The 15,994-nt window shown below is 41.1% G+C and overlaps 1 long non-coding RNA gene across 2 annotated transcripts; it reads right to left on the bottom strand.

Annotated features, from left to right (window-relative positions):
• Positions 1-677: 677 nt before the first annotated feature.
• LOC102009377 lies at positions 678-12,865 on the bottom strand. Of its 2 annotated transcripts, XR_263601.2 has the most exons (4): positions 12,668-12,865; positions 1,881-1,946; positions 1,167-1,319; positions 678-886 (listed from the first exon to the last, which is right to left on the bottom strand). It is a non-coding gene; the product is annotated as an uncharacterized LOC102009377 (long non-coding RNA). The 2 variants fall into 2 exon arrangements; XR_001230720.1 differs by having other exon boundaries at positions 1,167-1,946.
• Between the last annotated feature and the right edge of the window lie 3,129 nt (positions 12,866-15,994).

The raw sequence follows: 15,994 nt of genomic DNA, 5'->3' as shown, positions 1-15,994 counted from the left end.
TCAGTGGATGAATCCACAGATAAGCATAGCGCCTCATGACCAATCACCTCCCAAGAGCCCCAACCCTGAGCACGTGAGAGTGCTAAACCTAAACCATAACAGAGGTGCTCTTTTATTCTTTTCCCTACCTCCCACAGCACCTAGGCACGCTCCCATCTGAGCAGTGGCACTGTCCTGGTTGGTGGCAGGTCCTGGTGGAAGCTGCAGGTGACACTGTCCTGTCTCTGTCATGGCTTCCTAGCCACTCTGGAGTGATGTTTCCGGTGGTGTGTGACTTTTCTGGACCAGCGGGGCCTGCTGTGTCTGCTGGGGTGGGCATACAGGAGCAGCTCGGAGGATTCTGAGGCTCCGAGGCACACACCCGATGCGGAGAGGGCCGCGGCAGAGGGCGGAGGGGGAAAGCACTGCCATTGTACCAGGTTTCCATCTGTAAAAATAAACTCAAAAGACTCCAACAATTTGATTTGAGCCAATAATCTGATCTACTTGTGGCCTCTCTCATCCAGTGTCTGAAAAGGAAGGTGTTAATTTTTCTTCTGCATTTAGAAGTTTCTTTGACCGGCAAGGACATTGGGTCAGCTTACCCTTTCAAGGTGGCAACTCCAATTTAGAAGATTTAAGTTTGAGAAAATGTGCTCTCTCCTTAGAGCCCAGGAACAGTCATAAAAACTCGCCAGCCAGTTTGCAAGCAGTGGTTTATGTGAATTCATTCCGGGAGGTTTCACAGGGTGTAATAAAGGTGGGAGAGACTCTGCCATTCACTGATGGTGTGGGATCGCACAGCCTTGCATCTGCTGCGCAGCTTGCTCTGCCCCTCCTTTTGGAAGAGCAGCACCTGGTCAGAGGTGTCTTGCTCAGGGTACAGACAGGTGGCAACTGTAGCACTCTGGAAAAGATCATTAATCAGGGCTTCAGTGCCGGAGCTGCCAGGCCTTGTCTCCAGAGGTCAGCAAAGATGAGACCCAGAGTCAGTTAGAGTGAAGGACCAGAGGCTGTGCTGGCTTCTCTGTGATCCAGGTCTTAGGAGTGGAGAGCAGGGGTGGAAGGGTCTTACTTGCCGATGTTCCAAATACCAATCTATAGCCGACTTCCCTGACCTAGCTTAAAGCTAGCATTAAGCTCTCCCAGTGTTGTTAGCCCAAGGAATGAAATGTCCAGGAACAAACCTTTAACTAAAACATGCAGAACTCCAGAAGGGTTGAAATAAGGCAGTGGAGAGCAGCTTCCTTCAGGCTCTGACTTCCAGGAGAAGAATCAGCGACTCTCAAGTACCCTCCACAGCCGCATCAGGAAAGTCCCTCTGCTGAATGACTGTGGAGCTGACCCAAGAGAGAACGGTTGGGTTGATCTCTTTGATGGTTGGCATGAAGTTTAGGTTGCTTTCCTAGATCTGTGGGTTAAATTCTGGAGACCTGAAGATTTCCCTGAACAGTCTTGGAGTCTTGGGGGACATCATTAATACTAACAGTCACTGAACTCTCGGCTAAGCACTGCACTGAGTGACTGTCATACTCAAAATCCAAGCTTCACAATAACTTTATAAAGTGAGTTGGAATCCTTAGCTCGGTTTTATAGGTGAGGAAACTGAGGCACAGATTAACTTGATCAAGTTTGCCTTTGTCAGGGAGGGCAGGACCGGGATTTGTCTGCAGGAATGCTAAAGGAATGGTGGCTCAAGGCCCAGAGAAGTTACTGCAACAACCAAGCACAGATATCCAAGCCGGGACAGTTGGTGGCACTATGTCCTAAATGAATTGGTTTCCCAACTGCCTGGGTGGGGAAGAGAAGTCCCAACCCCTTTGAACGTGAATGTGAGTGTAGGAAGGGCTGGGGTTTATTTTTCAAGTCACTGAATTCTAGTGGACACTATTTTTTTTTACCATCTTTTCCTCTCTCTTTACTGTCTCTGTGGCTTGAACATCACTGGAGAGACTTGATGTACACATCTGGGGAAAGAAAACATCTGGTTGGAAGAGGGTGGGGAGAAAGCTACTGATCTGGCTGATTGTGAGCTGACCAAGGTCAAAGCCCTTGGAATCAGATGAAGATGACTTCTGCCTTCTTTGTCCAAAAATTCCTGGTCAAGAGTTGGTCCCAAGGTTCTGTAGATTCTGTTCTCTAAGTAAGAGCCTTTCTGAGGGAACAGAACGCCTAGATAATTTCTTAGCATCTGAGAAAAAATTATAATTTGATTAAGACATTTCATATGCTTAGTAGCAGCAGTTCATCTGTGCAAATGATTTGAGGTCTGGAGAAAATAGCTACATCAAAAAAAAGAGTTTCTGAGCTGTTGAAAAGGACAACGTGAACAAAACTTAATTACGAGTACAGGCTAATGGAATCGAGAAAGAGGCAAGATGAATTCATTATATTAATAATGAACCTGATTTTAGGCAAAGGGAAGCAGATAGAAAGAAAGGAATGCGTCATGTGTTGTGTTTCCTTTCTTCTCAGTAAAGTGTAGTGTGCCGAAATGTAACAGGATTATCCATCCTCTCCATCTACCTTTGTCTAAATAAATTCAAGCTTTGCACAAATGTAATGAATTTTCAGCTTGTAATTTGCTGTCTCCGGTGCACGCGGTATGGAGAGACCTGCGAAGCTCCCCCGGAAGCCCCAAGCTTGAGACCTGACAGGGCAGCAGGAAGAAGACTCCAGGTCCTCTTGTGTTGGACGTGAGGGTCCCAGAGTAGCAGTAGCCCGGGGCTTCTACGGCACAGGTTGGCAGAGAAGGACGTGACCTGGATGTGGGCTTAGATTTGGAGCTGGATGGAGCTAGAGTAGTGGACGGGTCGCCTTCCCTTTACATATTCCAGGAGTAAGGTAAAAATTCGCAAGGTTCTTCCTACCTCACTTACCTCGTCCACCTCCATGTCATTATGTGTGAAGTTTTCTCCCCTGGGAATTCCATCTCTCCCACACTCCCATTCTCCACTTTCAGCTTCTTTTTGCTTGTCATCCTTGTGGAGGGGCCGTGCTAATTGTCTCTGTATCGTTCTGATTTTAGGATCTGTGCTGCTGAAGTGAGCACTTCTACTTTTAAAAAGCTTGGGGCTCCCAAGGGAGCTTCTCAAGTCTCTCTGCACCGCATGCACCGGAGCAGCAAATTACGAGCTGAAAATTCATTACATTTGTGCAAAACTTGAATTTATTTAGACAAAGGCAGATGGAGAGGACGGATAATCTTGTTGGTGGACATTTGGGTTATTTATCACTTTGAGCTACTAGGTGAAAAAGTGCTGTGTATATTTGTGTTCAACATTTTCTGTGGCAAATATTTTGAATATTGAATCTAGGAGTGGAATGTCTGGGTCTTATAGAAAATGTGTTTAACATCATGAGGAACTACTAAAATACTTTCTAAAGTTGGCAGCAATTTTACATGCCCTATTGCTCTGTGTCAACGATGGCAAACCTTTTAAAGACAAGCGCTCAAACTGCAACCCAAAACCCATTTTTTTATTATAAAGTGCCGACACTGCAATTAAACCTGAATATTGAGGGTTTAGTTTACAGAAAAATAAAGCCTCATACATTAACACCTTTTGTCTTAAAAGTAAAACACAATAACATGCATGCTATAAGTTTGCCATCACTGCTCTATATCTTTGCCAAAGCTTGGTATTTTTACTCTTTTTGTTCTTAGTTATTCCGAGTCTGAAATGGTATCACATTGCAGTTTAAGTTTCCATTTACCTGGAAACTAATAATGTTTAATATTTTCTCACATGGTTACTAGTTCTTCTACAAGTATATCATCTTTATGAGGTTTTTATTCAATACAGTATTATTTTTAAAAGATAATGCACCATAACCATTCTGGAACATAAATAGTTCACAATCAATTCTACCAGCAATATGTAATTTACTATGCTAGTAGAATACAAGAGGAAAACTATGAGATTACTTTAATAGATGCAGAAAAAGAAGTTGATAAAATTCAACATCTATTTATGATAAATGTGTTCATCAACATTAGAGAGAATGGATATCTTAAAAATATACTGATTCCCAACCCATTAGCACCATATGGCTCTGCATTTTAGGGCTTATAGGTCTTTCAGAAATGTGTTATAGTTTTTATTGTTCATATCTTGCACATATTTTATAACATTTATAATTAAGTACTTCATGTTTTTGATGTTGTTATAAATTATTTAATTAACTTCAATTTTGGATTTTGTTCTTTAAATAAACAAAGCTAGAGGACTCATGCTATGTGACTAGAAGACTTCCTATAAAGCTACAGATAGATGCACATATCAGCAAAACAGAATAGTCAAAAGAAAAACCTGCACATATGGTCAATTGATTTTTGACAAAGATGCCAGGGAAATTCAATGGGAAAGGTATAATCTTTCCAGAAATTGCACTGATGATTCTAGATAGTTAGAAAAGATAGATTTTATCCTTATTTTACATTACACCAAAAATTCATTCCCTATGGGTCACTTAACCATGATGGCCAAAACTATAAAACTTCTGTATGACAACCTAGAAGGAAGGGTTCATGACTTGGATGTAGACAAATGTTTTTAAGATGTTTTGCTTTTATACAAAATAATTGTTTCAAAATTTGACAACTGGATTTTATCACAATTAAAAATGTCTGCACTTACTAAAACAGCAACAAACATCATTACAAATTTTAAAAGATGAGTCAAACTTGGACATAATGTATATAAAACAAGTTAAGTTGGATCCAGAACCTAAGTGATACATATACACACATACATATACTTAATAAGGAGAAAACTTAATAAAAATCTGTGAAACGTGAGCAAACACTTGAGCAAAACACTACATTGGAGTGACCCCAAAGCACATGAAAAGATGCCTAATATTTCTTTAGAGAAATAAATTAAAACTAAGTGAGATACCTCTTCACTTTCACTAGACTATGCTAACCATAATGACAACCCCACGGGTGGATGAGAATGCAGAACAACAAAGGAATGCAACCACGTTGGAAAATAGGAAATTTTTTGTAAAGTTAAACATGCACTTACATTATGACCCAGCAATTCTATTCTCAGATAATTAATTACCCAAGAGAAATGAAAACATACTTCCCCACAATAAATACTCATGGTGGCTTTAGAATAGCCCAAACTTGAAATAATCCAAAAGTCCCTCACCCAGTGGATGGCTAAACAAATTGTGATATATCCATGCAATAAAAGGAACAAACCACTGATGTACTCTGCAGTACCAAAGAACTTCATAGATATTATACCGAGTGAAAAAGACAGACATGAAAGATTGTAGGTGACATGATTTCATTTACTTAAAACTATAACAAAGGGAACTGTAGTTTACAGTGACAGAAGCAGATTAGGTTATTCTAGGGCTGTGGGCTGAGGAGCAGTTAACTGCAAAAAGGCAGAAGAAGACTCTCTGGGGTGATTATGTTCTATATTTTGATTGCTTTGGTTACATGGCTGTGAGCATTTTTCAAACTTAGGGACCCAGACACTTAAAATGTACCCAGTCTTTTGAATGTGCATTACACCTCAATAAAGTTGAACAATAACTAAAAAACCCTCAAACAGGAATGGATCTAGTATGAGTGAAAGTTCATCAGTGATCTCACTTTTTCCTTTCTTTGTCTTCCTGGCATCAAAATGGACTCAGCAGAGGTATGCCTCTTTTGTAGGTCTCCCCATCTTGTGGGAGCATGATAGAAGCCTGCTGGGGTATGGGAGGTTTAGCTCTGCATTATGCTGCAGAAAATTAAACAAGAAGTGGATTCTCTGTGACACCTGCATTTATTAGCAGAGAAAGAATGGCTCTGCTAAGAAGAATGACACCCACTGGTGTGGATGTCACTTCTGATTGTCAAGTTGCAGAAAACATTCAGCTAAGTCCTCAGCTTGTTAAATGTGAAAGAGCTGTTTACAGGTTTTGTATTTTCCTCCTGTGAACCATTAAGCATTCCATTTGATTTGCAAAGCAGAAAAAGATTTCTTGATAGCTTGGCTCCTTTGGGATGATTGCTGAGAACCATGCTCAATATTAGTACCTATGGATCTGCTTCTCTCTATTAAGATGATTTGAGCCTTAAATTGGGGGCACCTAGAAGACCAGGAACTGCAGCATGTCTAAATTACAGCGATTTGTCCACTTGCAGAGATGTCCAGTCATATATCCTCTGAGAAGTCAGAACAGAGTTCAACACATCTCCCTTTTGTAATAGATATTCAACTTTGAGCAGCACTGTTTCCTTGACCATGCATGTCTTTTTGGTCATGGGTACCATAGATACATAGACACACAAGAGGGAAGGGGAGAAATCTTACAGAGGGCTATAGCTGCTGCGGCAGTGCTGTTTATATAGAGAAACAGACAGCAGAATAATCCACTGAATGTCCTATGTTATCTGGAATCTAGAAATTTTTACTCCACGGCTGATTTTAATGAGCAGAACAATGGTTGTTGCCTCTGGTGGGGTTAATTCCCTGATTTTGGAAGGAGCCCCAGACCGGGAAGCAGAGAGAACTCAAGAAGATCTGAACCCTCGCTGGGGCTCAGACACATGACATCCTATCAGGCAAGATGCTTAGTTCGTCAGATGCCATTTCCTTCCTGGCACTGAGAACCAGGTGGTAGCTATTTCCTTATCCTTCAGTTCCCCCAGCTTGAGATTTCTCTGTCTTTGCTTAGCACCAGAGGGGAAGTGAAACCTGTCTCCCAAAAGAATTCACTCACACAAAGAATGCTAACCTTATTGGAATATTCAGTAAGGGGGAGAAAGAATTTCATACTTCCTACATCTGAGGAATAACACAAAGGCACTGTGTATGTGTAAATATGTGTGTGTGTGTGTGTGTGTGTGTGTGTGTACAAAAGCATGTGTGTTTAAGGGCTCTTGCTCTTCCTTTGGATGTACCTGAATCCTTTCTTCTCTTCCTCCTGGTATTGCTCCCAGAATTTCACACTCCTGCATTGTCCACTAAACACAATTCTGCCTAACTCCCCTTACTTATGTCCCCCAGATCCATCTAAGTGCTCAGCAAACCAAGTGACCTCCAGGAAATAAGAACCTCTCCTCCAGAGATGGCTTATGATCATGTTTTGTTATTTGGTGTTTCTCCCCTTGCCTCTCAAATCTCATACAAATCTCAATTTCATCAATTTGAAGAATGATATTTTCTTATATTTTAACATCTTTGAAATTAGAATGCTAGTTTAAAGATGTTTTATAATTATGAATGATCACATTTTCCTTTCTTAGTATCTTAGATTTTATTAAATATGGTATTTCTTACAGGTGAACAAAGGATTATTACTCTTCAAGAACAATAACCATTGTAATGAACTTATTATGTGCAATTGTCTCTATTTCAAAATAAAGAAATATTGCAGCCCCTGGAGTTCCAAGGACTGGTTAAGAGATTATGGCCACAGATACATCCATCTCTAAGCCTGACTCACTCACTCAAATTCTCATGTTGGAAAGGATAGAGGCAGGAATAAGCATAGGAAGTTGTCTATTTTGTCTACCTTAAATGGGATCTGCTTAGCAGGAAGTGGTCATCGGTAGAGCTAGGATTTATCTAGTAAAGAGGTGATTCTTAAAGGTGGACCAAAGATTAATGATACTCAAATCTCTGGGTAGACTTTCTAAAAAGTATGACTTTCAGAGCCATAGTTCATTTCTTGCTAATTGTATCTTTGGAATGATGCCCTAGAATCTGTACTGCAAACAAGAGATTTTGTGAAGTTCAAAACATAGGTTATTACTTTTGGCAAAAGGTGAATACCCATCACAGCCTAGGTCAGTGATGGCAGGTCTTATGGCCCAGGTACTGCAGCAGATTCTTTGTATCATTGAAATCCCTAAAAGGTTCACCATTCCTGGCCTAGACATTTTCATCTCAATGCACTATGATTTAAAACTCAAATCATTTAGAGATATCCATGAGTCCTATGTTTGCAGGGGGGAAATGAAGGTACAAAGACATTAACTTCCCAAGTCATCACCTACAAAGTGGTAGAGGCTGGATACAAACCCTGTCTGACCCTAAGGCTTTCCAAAGCTGTCTCATCAGCACTAAACACAAAGCATATCTAAGGAGATGCTAGGGGACACACTCAAACAAAAATCTATTGCATACCTATTCCCTTTATATCCAGAAATTCCATTTCAAGGAATTATACTACAGAAACACTCTAGCACTGGCACAACCACACACGCACACACGCACACATCACAATATTTGCTGTAGCATTACTTGTAATAATAAAAAAATCAGAAATAACCTAAAAATCATCAAAAGAAGGTAAAAAATGAACATACTTCCTTCCTAAGAAATATTGTATAGAAGTGAAAACTATAATGGGCATCTATGAGACAAAATGGAAAAATCTTTAAAACACGGATAAGTGTAAAAGGTGATCTAGGTACAAAATCTAGAGAAGTGTGCCATTTATTCAAAATATAAAAGCCTCTATAGATTTGTGTTATAAACGTGCAGGCGTAGAAAGCTATCTAGAAAGTTACAGACCAAACTGCAGTATTTAACTCTGGGGAAGTAAATGGTTGGAAGTGTACAAGGGTAGAAAGATATGAGTGAAGGTTATATGATATTCATTCTTACTTCTTTATGGTATTCAAATTTTTAACTATGAGAATTTGGATGGTAGGTAAACTTTTAAAATTAAAAACAGGCAAAACAGGTTTTGTAAACCACTTGCAGATAACTTTGTAATCCCAAGGTTAAATTCAGAAGTGTCTAAGGGTATAGACTCTGCAGAATAAAATCTAAAGGGTACCGGTTGTTTCTTGTTATGAATTATGTACTCTGTCTAATGGGGAGAATTTTTTTCTTATCCCAAATCAGAATTGTGAAGTACCAAAGCATCAGCAAAACCTCCAAGTACAGCCTGTGCTGCTGGAACATTCCTCTTAATGGCAATGGCGGGCTTGTTGGAAAGTAGTCATATTTCATTTTATGCTTAGTTGCTCCCAAGTTTTAATAAAGGAGCCCATAATATCTGCTATTTACTGAGGGAATTTAGGAAGCTCATCAAAATGTATACAAAAGAACAAAAAGGAGGTGCATGTAATGAACTGCCACATTCTTCTCAGTGTATTAACTAAAAAGGACAACATTACTGAAAATTTCTGTCCCTTGTGACCTTTTCCTGTTTTGAAAAACACAAATTGGTTCATAACAGAGTAATTCAATACCTGTACCATTTGTCTTAAAGATTTCTTTAAAAGATGCCTATAATGATGGGCTTTGTGCTATAAATCATTTGATTCTCAATAAAGAATCAACTCACTCAGGGAATATTGCTGGTATGTGATTTGCAGTTTGGGCTGGGCTGTTTTTCACGGCTTACCCTGAGCAAGCAGATGAAAGACATCTCCATTATCCCAGCACAAATGACTCAGTTTTCTGCCTCCATGGGCGCTCCTAGGTTTTATTCCTCTGCCATCTTACCTGCTTGGATCGACCCATCCCAGGGAATGGGGCATATCCTCTAACAAGCTGTGCAACCCGAAACAACATACTCATTTACCCTGCATCTTATTTTCTCATTTATATAAAAAAGGGGAATTGTGTAAGAAAATCATGCATGTCTTAATTCTAAAATTAAAGATTTATAGCTTTTCCTATGAAAAGATCAATGGGAAAAAGTCCAGGCTAGCCTTGGGATTTGCTTTAACCAATAGAATTGATGGAAGTGATGCTGTGCCATTCTAAACTCCAGCCTCTGGGAACCCTGCAACTGTCCACTGCCTTTAGGAGCCCTGCTAGCCTTCATGAGAATGGCCCAGGCTGGTGCTGGAGGACCAGGACTGCATGAAGCAGGGAGGGCTTACCCAACACAGCCTGTAGCCAGCCTTCAAGGTCAGCCTGAGAACTGTGACTTTCACAGCTAGTCTCTGTTTGTAGTCACCATAATGCTTGCATCATTTGGACTGGATTAAGAGATGCCCAGTTAGCTGGTAAAACATCCTTTCTGGGTGTGTCTGCAAAAGTGCTTTTAAAAGAGATGAGCATTTGAATTGGTGGATAAAGATAAGTAGATTGCTATCACCAATGTGGGTGGACACCACTTAGCCTATGGGGATTCTAGAATTTCTTTTAACACCTAAGTCTAATTCACCACCTGTATAGATGTTTCCATTACAACTTTCTGCCACTGACCCTGATCTTATGGAACATTTTATTGATAGCTAGCTCATTACTAGTGTACATATTCTATTTCCAAAGAGCTCATGTTATGATTTGTAATGAATGCATATATAATATATACTATACATATATTACATACTATATATACAATACATATATATATGCTATATACTATATATACATATACTATGTATACTTATATATATTATATATACTATATATAATTACCAGTATACATACTCTACCTCAAAAGAGCTCATGTTATGATTTGTAATAAGAAATATATGTATCTTCAACCCCAGTGACTGATACAGAGCACCTAAAACCCTGCTATCCAAAGCAAAAGTGCTAGGTGCATTGCTTGTTGGCCCTGGTTCCTTAAACACAGCTCCTAATGCCTGGGACTCTCCTGGTGATAGGAGTGTGGTTTGTTTGAACAGGGTGGCTCTTAATTTCTGGATGTGCTCTCATCATCAGAAAGATCCAGCCATGATGGAAGCTCAGAACTTTCGGTCCCACCTTATGCCCCATCTTCTGGAGAGGGAGGAGAGGCTGGAAGTGGAGTTAATTGATTACGCCTTTGTGGTCAAGCCTCAGTAAAAGTCCTGAATGCCGGAACTGGACAAGCATTGAAGTCTAGGACTTGTAAGGTCTCATTGCCCTTTCCACATCTCTCACCCTATATGCCCTCCATCTGGCTGTTCATCTGTATCCTCTGCAATCTCTTTCCAAACACGATGGAAAACGTAAGTACACATTTTCCTGAATTCTGTGAGCAAATGATTGTGAGACTCAAAAGGGTGTTGTGGGAATTTCCAATTTATAGTCAGCAGGTCAGAACCTGACTCTAACTTCAGGTAGGTAGTATCAGGATTGAACTGAACTTAGGACACCAACTGGTATGGGATAATTGATCAGTGTAGGAAAAACATCCACACATCTGACCAAAGACTGCTCTGTACTGCGAGAGCAGAAGTTTGTTTTCCCTACTACACAGTAGATTCTTTTTCCCATACAAACTGAATGTGAGCTGTGGAGATCTGAACTGATAAAGACCTGGCTTGCTTTGAGGGGACAGTTGTCTGTGTGTTTGGAACTGTCCGCTGCTACTACAGCTGCAATCACAGGTGGGCAAGGTGGAAATGACAGCAAGCCACAAAGACCCATTTGAACGATCTGCCCCACTCCAAAGGCCAGTCGCTCTCTAGGACCTTTTTCTAGGGCTAGCCATGAGCAATGGCAGGAGAGATTGTACTTCCCAGGAGTTTGCCCTGCAGTTTATTTCTACATGCCCTTCTCTTGGGGAGAGCTCAAGCCTCAGATGACACAACTCAACATTTTCCCCATGCCAGGAGCTCTTAAATTTGAAAAGAGAACTCTGGAGGAAATTTTGAGGGTTTTAGGAACTCAGTGCCATAAACCAGTATCACAGGGTGTAACCTAGAAGTGCAGGGGACCCACTGTCAAAGTGTCCAGTGCAACAGCCCATCCACCCACCCAGGAATCAGATCAGTGACATGACATGCTGTGTGTTGGCTTCCCTCCTTCCTAGTAGCCCTTCCCCTACATCCTCACTGCAGCTCCCAGGATCACCTCCAAATAAATTACCTGCACTCAAGTCTGCGTCACAACTTCTGTTTAGGAGACAGACTAAAACAACTGACCAACACCTTTGAGCTTTGGTTTTCTCGCCATTAAAGGATGTATTTATATATGAATGATACATGTACATTCTTGCATCTATATCAACACACCTGTACATGCATCCATATACATACTGTCATGTGAAACAAATTATCTATACCTGGCACATTGCAGTTCAATAGATAGTACCTAGTTCCCAGCCAGAGAACATTTTTCCCCTCAATCCTGACCCAAATTCTCCAGTTCTTCCTGAGTCTGTGAATCTCTGCTCATGGCTCCTGGAGCTTTGCCTTATATAAGCGGAGGCCCAGTGGAGCATAGAGCTTTAGCTAGTAAAGCATGTCTTAGCACTCAGAATTTATCATTTGACCTTCAGCCTTCTGTCTGCTGTACTTTGCAAGTTTCCATTACGTGAATAAGAACAAGCTTTGCAGAAGGAATGCTGGGGGAGCAGCAGCAACATGACCGGTTTCACCATGTTATTCTGACTTTTAAGGAAAAGCCTGTGTAGCTCTTCAATTAGCAGCCCTGCTGGTGGCCCTGGCAATGGTTTTCAGAAGCCAGCAGTAGGGAACCCAATGAGAAGCCACCATTTGCGAAGCAGAGTGAAGGATTCTTAGCTGTCTGCCCATAGCCCATGACCTTGACAGGAAGAACAAGTTCATGTTGACCACACCGTGGTTAATTTCATCTCTTTATTCCTTTGGAATGGCCCAGGCATCCTACTCTTATTTATTTTGAGAAAAATGATTAGAGTTTTTCAGTGAGCAGCCATGTCCTGCATACTGAGAGAATAACGTGTGTTATGTGAAAGATTGACGGAGAGGGAGAGAGAAAAGAATGGAGAGGGACAGGGGAGATATCGTCTGACTCACGGTCTTTCTTTCAGGGGCTGATTTCACCATCAGCCTTGTCCTTGCTACTCTGGAACTTTAACAAGTCCTTGTTGTAAAAATGAGAACTCCAAAGGGAAGTCGTTCCCGTTGTTATTTCCTCAGCTCCTCCTCCTCTCTCCCCAGCCTTGGAATCTAACTTATGCACTTAGGAGAGAGAGGTAAAGAACACGATGTCATTTCCTCGGCTGCCCTCTGTTCTAAGTGGGGACCAGGTGGGCTGCTATTGGCCAGGTCCTGCGGAAAAGGTGTGGTGACATAACAATGCCCCTTTCTTACCCTGGTCCCTACCTCAAGTCAGAGTCCTGAGGGCAGAGGACGGAGTTGGTCCCTGTATTAAGTATGTTATGAAGGGAGATTTGTAACTAAATAAGAATCCTGTGTCCTCACCCACTTGGAACTGGAATAAGCAGTATTAAAGTACAAGAGAGAGACTTTGGGTTTAAATTGGAGATTTCTCCTGACATCCTGAGGACAGTGTTACAATCATATATACCTACCAGTCACTCCTGATGGGGCTATTTGGGTAGGGCAGGAAATGAAGGACCATTATGGAGAATGGGTTCCAGCATGCTGGTGTCGTGTGGGCCCCACACCATGAGTGTGGAGACCCAAGCTGTGGTCCTCAGAGCTTAAGCTTGCTTCGGCAAATAGGAACATTCTTGCTCGGTTGTGACAGTCACTGATGTCCCCTCCAGTTCTGCTAGTTCATGAATCCCAGTAGGAGGCCTGCCAGTGTCCTGTCTCTCCCAGGGGGTAGCAGTTGCCAAAGGAGAGATTGTTTGTTTCACGTTGAGCTGTGTGGGGAGGACTTGGATGAGTGCACTCTCTCAGGTGGACACCATCAAGGCTACTTTTCTGTGGCCAACAATCCAGATGATGGGTATTTCAGGTATTAGGTTTCTCATTGTTTTTCTTTAATCTGCTATACTTTTAGGCCATTTTGAAAGCAAAGCATTAATAGCAGCCTAATAACAGAAACATGAGGAGGACGAAGTTGATGGCCCGCGAATTGCATTTTCTGTGCAATTAACCTCTGTAGTAGGCTACTTAGTTCCAAATTTCCCGGTGGGAGAAAACAGCCTCCTCGATACAGAATGATGCAATTATAGACTGGGGCAGAAACAGCTCTCAAGAGACTCACTACTATGGTCCCAGACATTAGACACCAAAGATTTATTCCCATTTCTCAGATAAAGAACTGTTACAGGATTATGAAGGCAAGTGAATTGAAAAAGTGTCTTTTCTTGGATTACCTCAGTTGACAATACTTGAAGACAAAGACCTATCATTAAGAAGTAGTAAGGTCAGAAGTTGGATAGAAACCTGTGTTTATTCTGATTTCTACTATCCTCACCATACTCAGCCTAACTCCCAAAGAGACCTGTGGATTATAGGGTTATGTTACTATAAAATTCTTTGTGCATCCACCAAATGATATTTGATTGAATTTTATGTGCTAAGCACTTGCTAGGCAATAAAGATATAGTTTAAAATTAGGTCCTCTATCCACACAGATTTAGAGGGATAGGTACTAAAAAAACACATAAATAAATATATCACCATTACAACATGATTTCAAAAAGGAAGAAAAAAGAAAGTATCAAGAGAGTGCGGTAGGTTAAATTTACTTGGTTTGGTCTCTGAAGGAGAAGTGTTTAAGAGGAAAGCTGAGGGATAAAGGGAGTTAAGTATGCAGAGAAAGGGGGATATTTTCAGGGATGGGTGACACCATAAGCAAAGCCTTGAGGTAGCAAAGATCTGTGTCCAGCTGAGGAAATGAGAAGAAATCCTATTGCTAAACTGAGGTGATCAGTGGAGGAAGGCACAGGTGAGAGGCTGGAAAGGGTGCTTGGATCCAATCAGGAGGGCTTGTAGATTTGGACAAGAAGCTTGGATTTTACTTATATATAGTAAAAAGCTTTTAAAGCAGTGCTGTCTGAATGAAAGCTTCTATGTTTCTTAATCTGTGCTGTGCAATATGGCAGCCACCAGCTATGTGACTTTTGAGCATTTGAAATGTGGTACATGTGATAGAGGAACTAAATGTTTATTTTTATCTAATTTTAATTAATTTGGTTGAAATAGTCAAGTGTGCTCTCCTGCTGCATTATACAGTACAGTTCTGAAGCGTTTTAGGGAAGACAGCTACTAGGTCAAGTTTGTTTTTGGAAACTCTGGCTGCTGTTTGGAGAATAAATTGGAGGGGTGAGGGTGGGAGTGGAATCGACAGTGGACAGCTTGGGCTGGATGGAAACAGTGGATACATGAGATGTGGGTGTATCTGATACATTCTTTGGTAAAATTATTAGACCTGGTAGTAGAATCTACAGGAAAAGAAGGTAGGAAGGAAGTGGGGGGCGGGTTCAGAATGATACGAAAATTCTGGCTTGAAAAACTGGTGGGTGAGGATGATATTCACTCTGGCAGGATGAGAGGGAGAGGAGATTTGAGAACTGGGACTGGGAGAGGAAATATTGAGCTTTGGCACTAGTACGTCGTCCCTGTGGAAATGCCAACAGGCAGCTGAATGTTGGAGACTGGACCTCAGGAAACATTCCATGGACTCTTTGGGCCTCAAAGACTGAGTATTAAGGAAAGACTAAAGGGTAGTGTATGGTGCACGTCCTTGTAATCCCAACACTCAGAAAGGCTAAATAAGGAGAATTGTAAATTTGAGCCCAGCATGGGCAACTAGCAATTTAGAGAGAATTTAGCGGTGGGGAGGGGGGTACAAAAAAGAAACAACCCAAGGCTGGGCATGTATTTCAACGTAAAGAGTTCAGTCTCACTATTGCCCCCCAAAACAGAAGACTAAACATTTCATCAGTTGGCTATGAAAGAATTTGTGCTAAATTGGGTCAAGTCTGGATATAAGTCAGAGCTTTCAGTTAATAATATTTTCTCTGTCGACATGATTTTATTTGGCATAGTTAGTGGAATTAAGAACAGCAAGTTATCTGTATGCATCCACTGAGTCTAAGCCTTTAAACATGTACTTGGGAAATTGCTTTCCAGTGTTACCTAATGTGTAGCCAAAACATGCAAGTGGAATAAAGGATGGGTTGGGGTAAATACAAACAGAGTACTAAATAATACAAAAATACATGAGAATGTTATGGCCTTTTCTAATTTCCTGCCCTCTCTGATATCAGAAGAAAGTCCCAGGTTGTTGTAAGCAAACCCGGAACACCAAACTCCACCTAATCTCCATTTCAAACAGAGAATAGATCTTAAACTCCCAGCCCTTGACAGACAACAGAATCTAGCTAGTTTCCTCTTCTGTTTTCATTGTATTTATCTTACAGT

The sequence above is a fragment of the Chinchilla lanigera genome, unplaced genomic scaffold (genome assembly GCF_000276665.1).
Source record: "Chinchilla lanigera isolate Chin_1 unplaced genomic scaffold, ChiLan1.0 scaffold00073, whole genome shotgun sequence".
In the NCBI taxonomy this organism is placed as follows: domain Eukaryota; kingdom Metazoa; phylum Chordata; class Mammalia; order Rodentia; family Chinchillidae; genus Chinchilla; species Chinchilla lanigera.
Note: the sequence above shows the minus strand (reverse complement) of the source record. Positions and strands in the feature narration are given on the sequence as shown.